Raw genomic sequence first — 19907 nt, forward strand, 5'->3', positions numbered from 1 at the left:
GCCTGAATTTGGTCAAACAATCTATATTACAATTACTCTTGTACAGGCTTTCATGAATTAAATATGAGTTGTGTCTAAGAATGAGATGTTATAGAGGTAAATGACAAGAGGCAGCCTGTAATTGAGGTGGTGGCAACATGGGCCTACTGAACTAATCCCTGACTCGGTCATGTGACGGGCTGTTCACCAATGGCGGGAGTTCTTTTAACCACAAAGCCAGGGCAGCTGGGAAAATTGATTTCTCATGTGAGCTGTATTTGATAGCTTTTGAAATCAAAAATTGAAATTAACTAACCTACGCCCCATCATTACAAAAGAGCAAATTAAACTGTGCAACAGCAGTTCCTCCGAGCCCTGGAAGCCTGTGAATGAGACAAAATTCGGAGACACAAGCTTCTCGGCCCGTGACTCTCTCTCATGCTTTCGGCCCAGAATAATATTAAAAACAATAAATAAAATGTGTACTGTTGTTTTCTTATGATAAATAAACCGCTGATATTTTTAAAATATAATTTACAGCACATTTGCTTGATGTGAGTGAAAGAAATTATCTATTTTTAGTAAAATAAATGATTTTATGTGGTTTGCTTTGGGCATGCAGTCTTGTTTAAATAAAATGTTCTGCAAATATAATAATTTGCAATTATTTAGATTTATAATGCAAAATAACAGAATATTTTATCAAGATCACTGTATAAATAATCAACAGATAGAGTAAATGTTTTGAGTGCAAAAACTAAACATTATAAATTAAGTAGATTAGGCAGTTTCTCCAAATGTACAGTCTGAGTCTTGGTAAATAACAAGCTAATTTTTAATTAAATATATATTTTTAAATACACTTTTGTACTGGGAAATGAATCTTTAAAGATACAGATTAATTTCCCAGTACTACACCCACTATTTGCCAATAACTATGACTGACTAATTTACTATTCTTTATTACAACACTGAAAACAACAATTTAACAAGCATTTAGGAGTAAAATCTCTTTGGGAGAGTGAGTGAAAGTGGACAAGACGTGAAGCGAAACAAGGTAGCTGGTTTGCGTTGACAAGCGACATGCCAAAACAGATGTTCCTGCAGGTGGACATGAAGATCAATAGGCAGTGGAGAGCAGCTAGATAGTTACCTGAGCTGCTGGAACTTGTAGCAGATGTTAAACAGACTGATGCCCTGGAAGGCTGATCAATGGACAGGAGGCAGATGGAGGAGAACATGGAGGAGTGCTTAGAGGCGCTGTTAGCAGAGAGAAACATAAAATAATGGGAGTCACATTTGATATGCAGATGTCCACAACGTTACCCCGTCAACACAAAAATAATAGGCTTCAACTTTGGGGAAACTTCAACTGCAGCCAAAACTCCGCTCCCTTCGTCGACTACTGTCTCATGCTAATTACTAGTAAATTTACCTCGTCAAAGTTAGGATCCTGTAAAGCTGATTATTTGTCCCTTATCATAATTCCAAACAGGTAGGTTAGGGCACTGTGATGACCATTATCAGGTGTGAGAAACAAGAGATTCAGCAGTTTTTCTGGGCTAAAAACTTGCCTAATTAGCAGTGGTAAGAGGTAGTGTCAGGCTGTGATCTAACATACTATCACCTTTACCTCCCATTAGTGAATTAAATACACACGGAAAATCCCAAAGCATCTCTTGGCCCTCACTACTGGGTATAACTACTGCATTATCAATCTTATTTTACAAGCACATGATTAAAAAAGGCTTATTTGCAATGTTATAGTGGAAAATATTTTTAAGTATATTACAAATACAAAAAAAACAAGAAATATAATTCAAAATATATAAAAATAATTATAAATGAGCATATCACATAAATCACAATTAGTGTATGACACAATGTTCCTCATGCATTGAAAACATTTTTTCTCTGAACTTTAATCAGGCAAATTCTAGGCTTGCAATTGGTAGAGAGTGCCATGTCTTTCTCAGTTCTTTCCCCAAATACTGTACACATACACAGACCCACAGAGACAAACGCTTACTGTACACACACATAAGCTCGCATACACACGCACAGATCCTCTGACATCCAGCGTCCCAGTGGCCTTGCTGTCCGAGAAGCAACTTGAACTAGGCGATAACCTGATAGACTTTATCTTGTCTTCCCTGGGTCTCAGTGAAGCCTGAAGAAGACACTTCAACTGCACAGCATCCCCCCAGAGTCCTAACCTTCCCCTCATCTCTCCTCACCGGCATCGGTGCCTGAGAGCTGTCAGCGGCCTGTTGCTTATTGATGTTTCTGCATGTTTTATGTCTTTCTGAGATATGACGGCCCTGACACAGTGCTGATTTCAATCAGCTTGCCACATACCGCAGAGAGTGACAGCTGGGGAAAGTAAGAAGGACAAAAAAAAAGAAAGAAAGAAAGAATTGGTGGGGTTGTCATTGGCTCAGATCAGCTCCGGTCTTGTCTCTGACCGGGGATTCTCCTCCCTTCTAATGAAAATGTTTCATTCACATCTCATGCTTCCCTCGCTGATGAATTCAATAGAAGAAAAAAGAGAAAGGAATAGTGAGGGAAAGAAATTCAGCTTTTGTCAGATTGGGGAGGCAAGAAGAGAGGATGACCCCTGAGCCAAAGGTTTTGACACTGCATCAATCCCTTTAGGGGTGAGGCCTGCTGGACCAGCTCTGGCTGAAGATTACTTCAGCACATCTGAGGGATGGCTGCTCTATCTATTTCACACATTCTATGCAGAGGAGAGCCTTGTATGCTTTGGATCCTGAGCTGCCCAGTAAATTAGGTCTGAGATCATTCCATGGAATGAGGGGAACTATCCAGGGCAATTCAGCTCCAAACCATTGACAGAGAGCTTACCGAATCCCTGAAAAAAAGGGAGACACATCTAGTTCCTCTTTCTCTTTATGATACAAACTAGAATGTACCATGGGTAATCCCAATAAGGCTCTTTACTTGCAAATTCAAGTATATGCACACATGTACAGATAAGACGCTCCCACGCAGCTTTCTCACATATGTGTTATTGACAAGCATATCACATCTATTCAGCTCTCTGCGCTTTTGTCCAAATCTGAAGTAATATCTTTGACTTATTAGGTGGCGCGATGCTAAATATGATGCGGTGATAAATGTAAATTCTCATTAACATTTCAGACTGCTGGGGGTGTTCAAATCCCTGTCAAAAAACCTCTGGGTCATAGAGATATAAAATTTTATATTGCTGATACCCAAAACAATGTATATTTTATATAAAAATACAGTGAAATATATTTTCTACATTTTTTCTTGGAATTATTCTGTGTGTTCACTAACAGCACTTCTTGGTATACGTGTTTAATATTGAGGCTTTGTTGTGTTTTCCTTGTCTCTGTTATCTACAGTGTTATCTCCGACTTTAAGTTAATCTAAACTGGACTTTAAAGTAGAAATAAAAATCTCCAAGTTCTCATAGTCTTTACAAACTTGTGTTTGTCTGAATCTGATAAAGTGCAATTTATTCACTTCTGTTTTCATTGAGAGATATCAAATTAATAGCTCCAGTCGGGGTACTTTACTTTGAGTGCAGAGTCATATTTCACTTTCAGTTTTTTTTATAGAACACAATTACTGCAGCCATAATGAGATTCAAAACAAAGACTAAATTAGCTGTCATTAAATTATTTCAATTTCCTTACCCTAATAGAAGATTGTGACAGGTGTCATAGTTGTCGTTATGTTTGGCTTCGCAACATGTTACAATGGATAATTGATCCATCAAAAAACATCAAGCCACGGCAATAACTGGCTTGAGACTAGCGTACGGAACATGCAGAAAATCGAATTTAACCCCATGTTGACTAAGACACTCCCTTGCTCTGTCGATCAAGCATGTCTCTCCTTGACAGCTCTGTTCGCATGTTGTTAAATAATCTAAAGGGAAAAAAGAAACATGAAAGAAAAAGCAGTCTCAGAGGAACTGTCACAGAGAAAGGAAAATGCCATGGGGGGCGAGGAATGCCTTCAGTCGCGCAGCTTTTCACATTTTAATTTCAGTCTGCGAGACTGACTCATGGTAGCGGCTGAGTGAGTGGGTCCTGGGAGTCAGGGCTTGCGCTGACCCCTGAGCATAGACGAGCCCAGAGAGATGTCAGCTGAGAGCTCCTGAGGATCACCAGGCTGCCAAGCGCTTTGAAAGCTACTGCCAATTCAGCCTAAGTTTCAGCTGAATGGTTGCCACAGAGAAGGGGAGCGACAGCAATAAAAACAGGTTGCAAAAGGAAGAGAATTTGCTTTCAAAATGTATTTGGCCTTTGGCCTTGCATCCAACCCCGTGGCCTCTGTCTTTGAAGCTGAGCATATTTTTTGAGAGACACTGAAAGAGGGGAGGGTTTTAGGGGTGGACTTGGGGCCTGTCAGTATAAACATATTAATAATCTGACAGCTTCATCTGCTTTTGAGGGCTAGACTTGACAGCTTCACAATGGCCTGCGCTGTAGTCCTTCTCGTACATGTCTAGCTTTCCTGTCTGAACAACACAGAGAGTTTATTAAGACATCACACTCCTGTGAAGTATTGATTTTACACCAGTCTCTGTCACTTACTGTATTAGCCCAAGCAGGAGCTCCAAAATAAACTATGACAGCTGCATGTAACCTGCTGAATATGTTTGAGAGAACTGCTCAGTTCAGGTAAATTTGCTTTTTATTTTGTTGTACATCTTTAATCTAATACTGCCTGACCAAGTTCCGTGATCAAACATAAATACACAACAGGAATATGCTTTGAAAAAAATTCTAATTTTTTGACAGTGACAAATAAAGGAGAAATGCATTAGAGAGGAGATTGTTGCAATTAAGTTTCTGCAGCTCAGGAAAAGGAGTGAATGCTATCTTGAACAAAGGAAGGGGGTGTGCATCTGCCTGTGGAAATGCGCCCCGCCTCTCAGACAGTGGGTCTGTTCATGGAGAGACAGAGGGAGAGAGGGGTCAGAGGGAGCACAGGTAATTGAGGTGTCCCCTCCCCTCACTTTTTTCCAGGGCTTCTCACCCCATCCTTTCACCCCCCACCCTATCCACACAGCGGGCACAATTACGCTCCCCATCGCCCCACCAGCTGGCCCCCGTGATCCTACACTTCTTACTAAACGCGACTCCATCAGCCCTTTCCCTCTTAACCTCTCAGCACCCGCTCCGGGGGAATGGTAAGGCTGCACACAAAACCGGGGAAAAGAACTCCGACAGTTCTACTACTTTTAACACTTTGCAACAAAAGGACAAAATAAAAAAATAGAGAAGTTGAGTTAAATGCAGGTTGTGCTTTGAGAATTAAACTAGGTTTATGGCAGGTGTACTGAGGCATCTCTGAGTAGGAACCTACAGACATACAGCAGCTCTGAAAAATGATATAACTGCATGAGTGACTGTTGAATTTGAACACCAACAGGAGGGTGTGGATTAGTTAAAGTAAAATATTGTCATACTAGGTAACAAGATGCTGCCAGTGTTGTGCTAATTATTTTTTCAGTTTAAATCTGCAGAAATCAGACTCTTTATAGATTTGAAGAAAATGGATAAATTCTACTTTCAATAAGGAATAGCCTGTCTAGCATGCTAAGAATTTAAATCAAACTGTAATAGCTAACAACATGTATGTTAATTGAGTGGCTGGAAATAGATTTCAACACCTGAGTGTCATTCTGATCATATTTCTTGAACACGCTCTGAGTGTCTCTTGATAGACAGTGTTTTCACTCCATCCCTTCACATTAATGAGTGGGAAGGCTCTCCTGTGCGTTATTACCTGAAATAATACCATATGGTAAAATGTAAACAACATCTGCATATTCATGTCATAACTTCATCTGTTTAATTAGTTCCAGCAAAGCAGTTTACCCTCTGAGGCCCTCCCTGTCAGAGCAGTGATGGTAGAGCCGTGCCCTGCTGTCGGTCCTGACAGTCCTCCATTGTTCGGTTGATGCTCCTGCCCTGTCTGTTTAATGCCAGGTGCATCTTTACAGGCCACGGATCAGGTGAAGTGAGTTAGGGAGCTTCTTTCACACTGATGCCAAACCTGACATATCCCTCTTTAGCAAGGAGACCTACCAATTATTTGAGGATATTCTGTTATATGTAAACACCGCTTGGTTAAAAGCCAAACTTTCACCAAATGACACCATCTCTGACATGCATCAGCCACTGTAAGCATTCACCCATCAATGTGTGAAATGCATCTGTTTTCACTCTAGACAACATACACACAGCTCAGGTCAATTACATGTGTAAAATAATTCCAGATATGTTTGTTTTATTATATTTAAATGCTGGTCAAGATTAGACCAATTCAACAGACTCTTGCCATGAAATATAATTCATACAGACATACGCTTAATTAATAGTTGGTCTTTAATATGTAACACTACTTCACAATATTTTTATGCATGTTTCATTTGGCAATCACCGTTTCTGTATATTATGAAAACAATGCTAGCAGTGCCAGAAAACTCTTTTTACTCTATTTTCAAATGCTGTTTTTCCTTTCTTTTTCTTTTTGGACACTTGTAATGAAAAGTCCAACAAACAAAGAAACAATAAAGAAAAACAGGGCAACGTTGTATGAGAAGCTTGAGTGGGCATTCTCTAATTAAATTCTCCTTCATCAGGCACTCGTTTGTGCACAAGCATTAATACTTTTGACCCCATGAAGCCTGAACACTAACATGCCTGAGGAAGGAAAAAGAGGAGGGAAATGAAAGAGAAAAACATGAAGGAATATCTTATTAGGAGAGTCAGGCATGTTTTGGCCCTCGTTTCTTGATGGCTGCTCTTGGTGTCGCGACCTACTGGCGTCTAGCTAATACGACAGTGTACGCCATGCCATTGTTCTCAATCAATAACTAATTATCAAAGTACTGGCTCCGACTTGTATTGTCCTCTTTGCTTGGAGCCCCTTGTTGTGGTCTGAAAGACAGAAAGGGGGAAGAAAGGGGAAAGGAGGGTGGCTTTTGGCTGCACAGTGATGCTGCCGCCACAACATCCTCGCAAGCCTTTCAAAATACACTGTGCCGTCAGTTTGAATTACCATCCCCTACTAATTGATATGAATTAGAACAGAAGAATTATTGTTGCTGCTGAATGTCATAACGATATCCTCAAAGTAATCATGGGAGACAAAAAGAGAACAGCACAAAACACACAAGCAGACCAAATAAGAAAAGACAAATTAAGCCGACTCCTGCTAGGGACTTTGCAAACGAGGCTTTAGACAATGGGGAAAGAAAATTAGACTGCTAACAATCTGTATGTTTCATTATTTCAATCTTGTTTGCAAGTATAAACCATGATTTTAACGAAACAGAAAGGATTCCTTTTCCAGAAAGACAGCATAAAGTTGTGTTTTATTTGTGAGCCATCAACAGGTTCAAAGGTAGCACTCTAATCACTGATACAATGTCCTTTTATCATCTTGTCATTGTTAGTTGGTTTTTACAAATGAGCTGACTGAAATAGAGGAACCCAGTAATTCGTAGCTGGCAACACAGGGTGGATTGTGTGCTGGTGCCTGCCTGTCTCTGTGCTTCCTAATGGAGTGGCGAGTCCTGTCATCCCACGTGGCAGCACAGTTCACTTCTCCGCAGTCCTGTTGGTGCCACTGGCACCAGGACTGGGGGCCGAAGCCCAGAGGAGTCCAGGGGGTGGCTGGTGCCCCAGTGGCAGGCAGGGGTCTGCCTAGTAAAAGTGCTGCCCTCAGGACAGTGAGTCTAATCCCACAGCAAGAGCATGGCAGCTGTGTAATGATATCACTTGCACTGGATCTGATGTCTGACCTCATTACCAGAGTTTAATTGCGTTGCTAACAGAGTTTCTGTTCTTCTTTTCTTTGTCCTCTTTCTGTTTTTGACGGCTCTCCAAAGTAATTTCTCTGTTGCAACTAATTTATTTCCTATACATTTTGTCCTGTTTACTATGTGTTCATTAAAATTAAAATGAATAATATTGAGTCTTTGCTAAAAAAGGTAAAATATGAATTTTCTTTCAATTTTAATCAGCTAAATACTGTAAAATTAAAACAACAAATATTAATAATGCACACTCAACATACTGAATATATTTACCAAAATTTTACATTTTCATTGAAAAATCTCTCAGTTACACAACTGACTTCAAATCGTAAATAACACACACACACACAAAATAAACATACATTGTTTTTCTAAAAAAAAATGAAAGGTGGTTATTGATAAGGGAATCAGTTTAAAATAGAAAGGAGAGAATTAAATTCACACTTTAAATTAGGTAGTGATTTTTTTTTGTCATTGCACAGTTATAAGCAATGATTAAAAATGTTACCTTTCAATTTTTATATGGAGGTTTTCACTCATCACATTTATGTAAAGCTAGATGTTCTGGATAACTACAAAAGACTAGGCATTACGTCTCAGGGGAAATATTTCTTTTCTATTTGTGCAGGCTGTTTTGATGCTTTGAATCCAGAAAAGCCACCCCCCCGCCCCAACTTGTTGTGAGTCGTGCGACCTGAGAGCCAGCCGTAACCCGCCCTCCACCATGAAGGAAATAACTCTCTTTCATGCCATGAAACCACATGAAATATGAATAACGAAAACAGACAGAGTTGTGGTGTAAATAGGAAGCATGACTGGGGCTTGGTGCTGCAGATAGCGGCTCTGTTGCCATGCTATCACCAGCTTTCTCCCTCCCACACAGCTCAAGAGGTAGTGTCATCTTAGTTTCCTACTTGGCGCCCAAGCTACAGCCCTCCATAACCCACACACCCTTAAGAAGCTACCACTGGATCATGGGGAACGGGCCACCACTGTTAATGGGGTTGCTCTTTGAAAACATCACAACACAAGTAAACAGGGCACTCCATTGTGTATTAAGTGCAGTAAAACTTTGAGTGGAAGTATCATGGTGGGTAAAGGTTACAGGCAGAAGGTATCAGAGTGTGTGTGTGCAAACAGCTCTCTGTGTACAGGTGCTGTGCTGTATTGAAAATGCCTCATTACCACCCTTCCTGTTTTCTTGGGCTCATATAGTGTAGCAATGTGCCCTTGAAAACAGACCCCAATTAATTCTTTGCATTGTGCATGTGGATAGATTGTCTAATATTCTCATCATGAAAGAGCAATTATAATTCCATGATTCATATGCACACTCCATTTGAAGCCGCTATCCTTGCCCATTGTCAGTTGTCAGAGTAGAGGATAAACCATGAAAAGGACTAATCCTGCTATGGGCAGCAGGCTTTAATGAGCAGCCTGTCTCAGGGAGAGCCATGTGATACCCTGGCTGGGGCCAGACCAGTGCGACGTGGAGGTCAGCTCCTAATGGAGGGCTCCATGGTTTCCCCTCTGGAGAAGGGCGGAGCCCACTTACGTTGACCTGTTAAGTCAAGTTGCTCTCCTCTGACCCTCCAAAAGATGCCTGGATGTGGGGGATTGTCAGGAAAGCTACAGCACAAACAGCCGTGCTGCCTGCAGGCAATGAGGCTCGCTAGAAATGAAAGGAGGAAAAAAAATAAAACGCCAGCATAGAACAAGAGACTGGAGCCTGTGAAAGATGTAAATTCAAAGCAAAAGCAGCAGAACTTTAACCTATGGGCTATTATGCAGCAAGTGAAACAGAGCTGCCGCTTGGAATTACGGGACAATAGGGAGTTCAGGCCAGGGGCATTTAACCAATGGACATCTAGTGTATCAGATCCCAATCTTAATGACATCAGTGACCGAAGCTCTGCAGAAACTCTGATCTCTGGTGGCATATAGAAAGGGTCGCGGCCAGAGGCGATTAGTAAAATATATGGAAAAAACTGGAATAAAAAGAAAAATATATAAAAAAATGGAAAGGATAATGAAAAGAGGTTATGAGAAACCAGGGGGAATATTATTGCTGGACTTCACCGAGATGCAGAGGGGAGGAAAAAGCTGTGCAAATAGTCATGGGATTGCAAAGTCAATAATACGTGCAATCTTCACAGACAGAAAGCTATAATCAACAAAAATCCATATTGAGGGTGAATGCCAGAGTTTTTCAAAATGTCAGTGGAGTGTGTTTGCAGAAGGGCAGGAATGACAGATGAAGAGCAGGGAGGTGAGTGGCAGGGACACAAGGACAGGCGGACTCTGTGCTGATGAGGTCCTGGACACAGAGACCAGGCAAAGTGCACCGCCGGGCCAGGAGAGCACTCTGCCTCAGCCTGCTCCCTACAGAAAAGCCAAGAGGAGTCAGCATTGCTACTGCAATCTAATGGGAACCGTCCACTTAAAATTCAAAGGTTAACAAGACAGTAGGCAGCCTGGATTGCAAAATGGTAGCAAGAGTGATTTGTGGAGACAGTTTAAATCGACAATTTTAGCAATGATAAAAATACTTCTTCCTTCCTGGGACAGTACTATAAAATACAATGCTTTGTACTACCAGGCAAAACAGAGCTACTGAAAACTGGGTGATTGTGGAAGAAGTGCAGGTTTTGTGAATGTAAGCACTTAAGTTGAGTCATTTTAGGGATATAGATATTTTCCTTTTCCTCTGACAAAAATGCAGTGAAATGGAGGGACCATTTTTTTCTTTTCGATTTCTGTCTCGTAAATCCTTTTCAAATGCAATTCCTATTCTTCTTTTGAGGTCTTTTAAGTCATTATAAATGTTTTCTCTCTCACTCTCTCTCTGTCTCTCTCTCTCCCTCTCCCTAGCTTTAGTCTTTTTGAATAAAATAAGTGCAGATTTGCTGGAAATCAGTGGCTTTTGTGTGTGGCTGCAGGAGCATGGTGAAATGTTTGGACACTAATACCCACTCATTTCGGTAGCGCCATAAATAAAAGCTGCCAGCTATGCGGCTGCCGTGAAGTGGTATTCTTTGGTGCCCAGCAGGATGTCCTGTTCACATTAGCGCAGCAGGGAAAACTGTCCGGAACAGCCAGACAACTAAATCAAGACATTGTCAACTTCTGACAAAATTGCTATAGGGGGGAGAACCAGTTTTAAGAGGGGTTGTGCATGTCTGGTTGTGTGCATGTTGCAGTGTGTGTGTGTGTCTGTGTGTGTTTGTACGACACGAAGACAAACAGAGAGGGAGAGCAAGAGAATGAGAGGACAAGAGAGGCATGGGGGAGATATATCTTTTCAAAATGCAGTATATTCTGAAAAAAATATTCCTAACAGAGTAACACCATGGGGCTGACGTGAATGAGGAAGTGTTGCTAGAATGGAGACAACAGTGCTTAGAACAAGAAATAAAACCTTGCCAAAATGCTTTTAAGGATCAATTTTCTATACCAATGTTGTGCAAGCTTTAACATTGTGATATGATAGAAAATACCACAGAAATAAATACACCTGCAATGTGTTGAGTTTGAGCTTGAATCCAGGCACTGGATATTGACTTGTTTTTGGATGGTAGGGCTCTGGCCTCCAGTCATTTTGAGCCACCTAATTAACAAGTGAACATAAGTCTCCTGTCTGTACATATAAACTTCTTCTACTAATCCCACCCAACCAAAAAAATAGGAGATCGTCTTGGAATGATCTTGGAACATCTGTGCTAAACTTACACTAGGTTAGGGCAAACAGCACACATGTGACAGAATGTCATAAAGCATACTCGTTTAAACACAGTCCCAGCCCTGGGCTAGATTTGCAGGTGGTCAATTGCCTGGTCTTCACAGAGGTTAGCTCTTAGAGAGTGCTAAAAGCTGCATGTCTGAAAGGGAGTCCTATCATCAGAGGAGGCCTTAGTGCCAACAAGACCCAGATAATGACAACTCTGACCTCAGTTAAGTACATAACACAGCAAGAGCTCTTGGATGTGCTGCCCAGAACAATGTACGGGGAGAAGGGAGATGCTGCGCCAGGGCCACAGCTGGGACATACCATGCCAGTGGGCTTGCCATTTTGATTAGGGGTAAGTAAGCCTTTTAACTTAGTTAGACTGAAAAGAAAAAAGACAAGGTGGAGTTTCTATTCATATCTTTTCGCCTTATAAAGCGTACTTGACAACACAGTGGTTCAACACTTCCCTACAATGGGGAAATGAACCATTGTGGTGCATGTCAGCGGCCTAATGTGTACTGCAGATTATACGTGGAGGAAAAGAATGAAATAAGGTTTGGCAGTGCCACCGTGAGGTTGCGGCTGGATTTCGTATATCTCGAGGTATCCTGGAGCCCGACCAGACGGCCCCTCTTTTGGAGTTCTGTGAACTGCAGATGAGAGGAGTGCTCCCTCTTTCTGCAGGCTCTAAGTTGGAGTCTCTGCTGTAGGGTTCAGTGGACCATGAGAAAACACCAGTGAATCCGTCACCATCATCCCTCCTGGGACAAAGCTGGCTGGTCACTTCTGAAGCTCCAGTGACCCAAGGCTTGAACCCTGCTGCTCTCCATTCCCTGCCCTACGCAGCCACTGGGAATCTATGACCTCACGTTCATCAGGAATCACACACTTGCATGGCGGCTTCAAAAGCAGTGGCTGGCTCTGTCATGTTTTTAAACTGTGTTGTGCCCTCCACTGGCTCTGCGCAAATGAACAAAATATTGATAAGCGCACTATCTCTGTTTAAGAATGATTTATTTTCAAGGTAGTGAAGACATATCATGCAAACAAAGCTCTGTTTTGTTTTGAAATTTGAGTCTCCACATCAAAAACATATCATGAAAATATGAAAATAGTTATGATTTTGTAATAGCTTTCTTACTGCATCCAAGCCCAGATGGCTCTTAATTGGTTGGCAAAGGGAGCAAGAGGTCTTTTTTTGAGGCGCGAGTGTGTGATTGTTGCTGCTGAATTGCTGCTGTGAAAGGCTGGCTGCGTGATGTGGAGATGGAACAGTGTGAGAACAGGTCACACAATGGAGACACCAGCCTTGCACGCGGGGGGATGTTGGGGGTGAGCGGTGTGTGTCTGTTGGGAGGAAAACGAAAGACAGCTTAAGACGGAAAAGTGGAGACATGTAAGCGAAGGTGGACATACAGAAAATCTACTTTAATAGACTTTTGACAATGACAATTCTCTCATGTAGTATAATGCTGCTTGTGCACAATATTTATATTCCACACTTCATCTAAGAAAAAGTGCATGAACTAAATCTGCCATTTCTTATAATTTGAAATTCACTCTAACTGACACGCTGTTCTGGGAACCAACAGTTATATATATTAACAATAATATATATATATATATATATATATATATATATATATATATATATATATATAAAAAATATCCTAGTTTTCTGGTACTTCAAAAAATAAATATTTCTAATTACTACTTATGCGCATCAATATCCAAGCCATTTTCTTCAATATCATTATTACCACTTACTGCCAATAATCAATATTATTGCCAGCAAAGAAATCATTTGTACATACAACTTTCCACAACAAATTATTACTACCAGGAGTGTAATGGTACCATATTCATCACAAAACATTCGGTATAGGAAGTTCTTTCAGTAAACGACTTTTTTGGGTTTGGTACACCCTATCAACCAACTAATTACAGTACTATTAGTGTAAAACAGTTGAATTACAGTCTACATCTTGGAACATGCAGAACATCAATATATAAAAGTTCCACCCAGAAAGGTTAGGCAGTGTAGCAGTTGTTTACTCTTACAGTAACTACGCCGATGCTAGTCAGGTTAGCTTACAGTATTAGCTTACAGGATAAACTAGCTAGCATCATATGGTGAATGCAAGTGAGAATCTAGAGTTTGAAAAGCCTCCCATATAATTAGAATCCCCTGTTAGAAGTTGTGGATCAGAGGAAAACTCTGTGGGAATAATGTACCAAAAACGTACCAAGTCTTGACCCCAAAACTGCACACAGTGAATCATTGTGCATATTGTTATACTGCATTCCTAGGTGTAATAACCTGATTATTTAGTATATCAGGGTATTTTGTGTTTTTTAATTTATGAGAATGTATACCATTTCATTATTATAATTGCATTGAGGCATTGTAATTTCATTTGTGATAAATAATTTCATTGTTTATTATATAGTTAAAATATGCATTTGCATAGTGTTAAAAGTTTATAAATAGAAGAATTCATAGTTTATTCAATAGGAAAGAAACCCAGTAATGTTTGTTTTGTTATTATTTGATTTGCTGGAGTGTACGTAATGACGCAACACTAGAGCGTAGAGAGAGAGAGAAAAAACAACACACGAGAAGCGCAAAGGACTGAGCAGCAGTGACCGTGGCCGCACATTACATGAGCTCGCAAAACCTAGGAAAAGTGTTTAAAAGCCGCGCTTCAGCACGCTTGGAAAACTTCCCCTTGTTTTGGAGGACTGCGGAGGACTCGCAGACGACTCGTGCAGCACAGGGCCGTGTCTTTGCTAATTCACCTCAGAACCAGTCGGGAGAGAGAGACGGCGTGGTCACCGGATGAACACCCGCACTCACCTGCGTTGAGGACGACAGCCAGGAGAGCGGATTCCGTGTGCCCATCTCATCGTTGTACATCCTTCCTTTCTTACGACGTAACGGTGAACTGCAGACTGGTAGGATTATTCCAAACTTTTACAAAGGACTTGAGCTCCAACGCGCGCCAACGAAACGCAAGCTTGCCGACTCAAAATCGAGTGCACTTGTGGTGGGAATGACTCGTGGTAAATAACTTATGTCGGGGGAATTTCTTATAGTGAATACATTTGATTTAAAACTGAACCTTTTCAATACAAAAGCATAAAATGTATCCAATGTGTGAGTCTCGCATTTGTACACTGTAAAATCAACACTGTAAAAGGAAAATAACCACAAGGTAATTACATTTAGAGGTACATGTTTATTGACTAATTATAAATTATTATACCTGAGAATCCTTTAATTTATTTTGAAGCTAGAATCATACTTTTACCCTAGACAAAGGCTTTATACATCAGGATGTCTCTTTTGCCAGTGTTTAATTTGGAAGTTTAAGGAGTCTACATAATTTAGTTATTCCTTGTTAATAACGAGCTGGTTGGCAAAAGGGTTACATAGGGGTGGAAGTAACAAATTACATTTACTCTTGTTAGTGTAACAAAATCGTTTACTATGTGTGTCTTTAGAAATCAGTAATTTTACTTTTACTTAACTAGCCGCAATCATTACAGAGTAAGAACAAAACTCACATGAAAAAGTCCTGATAAACCATGTGAGAATGGAACACAAGGCCACAGGAGGGCAGAGCTCCAGAGAGCTCCATGTCCAGAGATGTGACACTCACAAATGTTCAATGTGTACGTTCACTGATTCGTACCTGGGCTGGGCCTAGCCTCGTAGTTTGTAAGCAGTACAAAAAATGCACAACAATGCAATAAAATTAAGGATGATGTCATTATGGGTTATGGTTAGCATTGTTGTATCTTGGCATAGGTAAAAAAAATAAAATAAATAAGGTTACATGTACCTTAAATAATTTAATGCACCACCCGATGAGCACATTAAGTGACCCAAATGGAACACCCTCACAACGCTGCGTGACCAACAGGTGCATGCTGGGTCCGGCCAAATGCTAAAATGCTCACGGTGGATCCTCCAGCAGTGACTTCTACGTTCACTTAGGAACTTTTACCTTAAATGAGGTGTATGAGTGCTCATTCAGCTCAAAATGCTTGAAAACTGTTTGGAGGAGCATGGTGGGGCAAGAGAGGTTGAGTGGACTGAGTGAACCTAGAGTAGATTGTGAAGGACTTTGCGGTGCTCAAGACTCACAACGCAGGTTCAGACAGGTGAGTACAACAACAGACTCACTGAGGAATATAATATCCAAAGAATGTCAGCAACTACTGCGTTGTCTAGCAACGTAGCATTGTGTGTGTGTGTGTGTGAGAGTGTTGGCGCGCTATGCAGTGTGCAAATACTGTGCTTTAATATGTGTGTTTGAGGTCTGCAGCTGTTATGGAGCTTGTATTGTCTATACATTATTCTACTGTTGATTCTAGAAAAAGTGTCAGGCTATTTGACCCCCCCACCTTTAAAATGAAAAAATATAATGCAGTATCGTTCACTTACAGTACATTTTAACTGACCTAGTTTACTTTTATCAAAGTATATCTTTACACAAGAAATTTAATTTTTACTTTTGTAAAATATTCTCGTACTATTTCCATCCCTGTCTATTCCATATGGTAAACTCAGAGCTTCACCTTAGTTCAACACACTGCTGCCTCCCACACCTGCATTATTACACATGTACCTTGTGGGTAAAATAAATTTAACTGAGCGGTCTTTGCTTAATAAAACACTGCTAGGTCTACAGGCTTTGAGAGGGGAGATATAACCAGGAAAGATGAAGACCTAACACTTGTGCTACACCTCTTAACAGGATGTCTTCATGAGTAAGGGGCAAAATTAAGCTATGTCAAAATGGCAGGCCATGGGAGAGGTTGCAGTAGACATCATATCAACAGCAGTCCAATACAGGATCCCATTATCAATGACACTATATGGGTGCCCCCGGCCAAAAGTCCCCTGCACTGCAGAAGTTAAGGTGTTGCTTGATTCATTAGTGCCTGTGTCTGAGCCAAGGTGATGGCTCCCTCATTGTCCTGAGAGGGGTGAAAACTGGAATGTCTTTTCTTCCTGTCAACACTATGTCACTTTAATTTCTTTTTCTGACGCCCTGTCTTGACACCTGGAAAGGTTTGACCGAGCATGGTAGCAAGGGATCATAGGAGAGTCCTATTTAAAGGGAGTGGTTGACACTGTTGACATTTCACTCTCCTCCTTCCTTGCAGCCTCACCTTTTCTTGTAAGAATAGAAAAATGCATTGCATTAAAAGGTAGATAAGTTGTTCATTGTTTGAAAGACCAGATAATGATCAGTCATAACTTAAATGTTCTCTAAAAATTTGGCCAGACACTGACACTATCATCTGCACGTTTGAAACTGATCACAGATGACCAAGGGAGGGATTCTAGATATTAAAATATCTTGCTGTAATTTAAATTAAAGATGTAATCTCACTCACAGTATTATTAACACAATTTCAAAGCAGACTTATTCAGGCAATTTCATTGATTAAAATAAATTCTAAACTAAACAAAATTGTCAAAAGAATGATTGTAATGCACATCATTGTCTAGTATTTGTGTTGAAGTATTTACAGTATGAAGTCACCCATAATACACTGTTAGAATATAATAGCTGTCAGTGGATGCACAGTGCTAATAATGTAATGTGCCCCTCCCCGAGGAAGCTGATCTCCTCATCTGGGTCATGGTGAGTATTAAAAGGGTTAAGGGTGCACAGTAAATTTATTGTGGGTCTTCCAGCACCAATGGGCCAGAGCACTAATGGATGACCTTGGGGTTTGGCTGTTTCAGACTTGAGGAGATCATGTCTCACCACCTCCCTACCACCAGGATGACCCCGGCCCTCTCTGCCCCTGGCCTCAACCTTTAACTCACTGATCTTTGACCAAATTATTAAGCAGACACCTGCTTTCCGGTTTATGGTCAGAGTGGGGGAAGGACTCACTCTGGGTACTCTAATTTGATGTAGATGTGTGGTGCGACAGTATCCATCTCGTTGAGGATAAACCCATCTGTTATACTTCCCAGCAGTATGCCTTTCACTGACGCCTGCACGCATTGTAATCATTTTTCTGTTTACACTGGTGTAATATAACTTTAGAATTTAATTAGCCATGATAATCTATTTTAAATTTAACTTTATTATATGAAATCATACAAATACTATTGATTTATGGCCACATTATCACCACACAATGCTGCTTATAATTTATCAGGACAGGTCCCTGTCAGGGGACAAGTATTTGTAAGAGATAAACTTGGACCCTACGGCAGTTGGCTCAAGTGAAATTATGTCCTGTTTCATGTCATATTTGTACAATGTACCATAACTTTCAGGTACAGTTCTCCAGGGCAGGGATATCCAGTGTGGTAACCTACTGAAGTTACCAGTTTTTGATAACAAATGAGCATCTCAATCCAACTCATTTTTCATTTATGTATTTCACCCTCAAAGCTCATTACTATCAAGGTAAGATAGCCTCTTTGATACATAATTTAAACATTTGAAAAACAAAAAGAAGACAAACACATACAAAAAACAAACAAACAGATTTAACCATTTAATTTTCACAATTATTTTTTTCCTCTATGGCCAACAAATTCACACAATCACATATTCATGCCACACAAATGCACACACTAACCCTGAAAGTGGAGGTGAGACAAAGAATTTTGCAATTATGTCAACTATGAAATATAGTCCTCCATCAAGGGCACTAAGGTACAGGGACCAGCCCCCAAGACTGCTGTAGACCTCGGGGACCTGTATGTGTCAAACTTGAGGAAAAAAAGGAGAGAGAAAAATGCTGCCATTAAGGTATAGCTTGGAAATGACACTGACCTAGGTCTGCCATCCTGCATTGTCCCACCATCTGCACAAATGTGAACTTTGCCTTTAAATCGTGGCTTCTCAATTAACATGTCCAGCTGGGCGGAGAATTTCATCAGCACCCTAATATCATTACTGCCACACCAGACTGTGATATAAATATTAAAAAAGTTCTTCTGCTTCTTGGGTTATAATGAAGTGCACCCACATAGCAGGGTAACTGTACAAAGTCTGGTCTTATTAGGGCTCCTGCAGACCGTAAGACAGGAAGAATAAATGTCTTGGGCATCTTTCTTTATGAGTTCTTATTCTCTTCTGCTCATGGAGGATCTTAGACACAAGGCAGCACCTACATGGCAAAACAACACATTCTCCAATGCTCTTCGACGGCAGAGGCTCAAGCCTCTTTAAGATATTCTAGTGGTCTCAGACAAAGAGGGTTTAGAAAGCATCAAGTCTTCTTCCAAAATACAAGCTGTGTGGTCTTTGTGATAGCCCCATTACAGCATGAAGAACTCTTACTTTAGGCTGTATGTCTGTGTGTGTTTGCTTGTATGGATAACTGTACTTTCCAGGAAAAGAGATCTTAAGAGGAAGTCTTTGAATGTAGGACATTGGCGCTGTAGCGGTTAATCTCCCCCCACGGCTTTACAGACGGCTGTGGATTTAGGAGTTGGCATCATAACTGACCAGTGCTGTTTGATTAGATAACAGGGGATCTACTGCAGGCATCAATGGTCCACCGTACTGAAATGAAACAGTTTGCTCTCCGCCCATTCTGCTTAGAACACGATGGGGGTGATTCTTCAACAGTCTGATGCCACAAGCTGCCAAGCAGCGTCCACCACAGCGACACCACGATCATGGCAATACTACGGACAGCACCAGCTTGTACCAGATGTTGGGAATTAGCTGTCCCTTTGGCTGTCATGGGTTGTGCCCTGCAGCTCTCCTTGAGACTCGCTGTGCAGGATTGCAGGTGTTGATGAGTTGCCAAAAAGGCCATGGAAAGATATTTAGGTTTAAAAGAAATGGTAACTATACTGTTATAACTAACACTGCATTTTGCAATGACCATGTTCTTGGCTTTTAAGGCAGTCACAGCGTAGCCAAAAAACCCTTTTGTCTACAGTTGATCCTAAGTCGAGCTCCACATAGATAAGACTCTGACGAGACAGACTGGAGGAGCAGGAGGCTCCACATTTGCTGCAAACCCAGCAATCTAGTGTATAAACTCTACAACGAATTGGAGCCATTATGTCCCACTTCCATTTTTATCGTACAGCAATGTTGCAAATAAAGACATAACATTTCTGTTGTATACTATACGTTCATCGATCTACCCTGCTATTGTGAATGAATTTGTTGTTGTGGATTACGACAAAGCCTCTTTCTTTGACGTAGTATTTCTCTTCAATTTCAGTTACCGAACAAAACCTCATCCTGTTATTCTGACATGGACTATAATTTAAAAATTCGAATCTAAAGTTGGAAAACTTTGGTCAGTTGGATTCTATTTTATTTAGAAACAAGACCTCTCTCTATTTCATGCTTCATACTTTAGTGTAAAAAT

At 40.7% G+C, this 19907-nt stretch overlaps 1 long non-coding RNA gene across 2 annotated transcripts in view; it reads right to left on the reverse strand.

Moving 5' to 3' along the window:
* Positions 1–19907, reverse strand: part of LOC122874640 — a 101638-nt gene that overhangs the window by 31563 nt on the left and 50168 nt on the right. For both annotated transcript variants that reach the window (XR_006377650.1, XR_006377649.1), the window contains exon 4: positions 1133–1239. This is a non-coding gene — a long non-coding RNA (uncharacterized LOC122874640). The remainder of the gene's footprint in view (positions 1–1132; positions 1240–19907) is intronic.

Source organism: Siniperca chuatsi, linkage group LG4 (genome assembly GCF_020085105.1).
Source record: "Siniperca chuatsi isolate FFG_IHB_CAS linkage group LG4, ASM2008510v1, whole genome shotgun sequence".
Lineage (NCBI taxonomy): Eukaryota > Metazoa > Chordata > Actinopteri > Centrarchiformes > Sinipercidae > Siniperca > Siniperca chuatsi.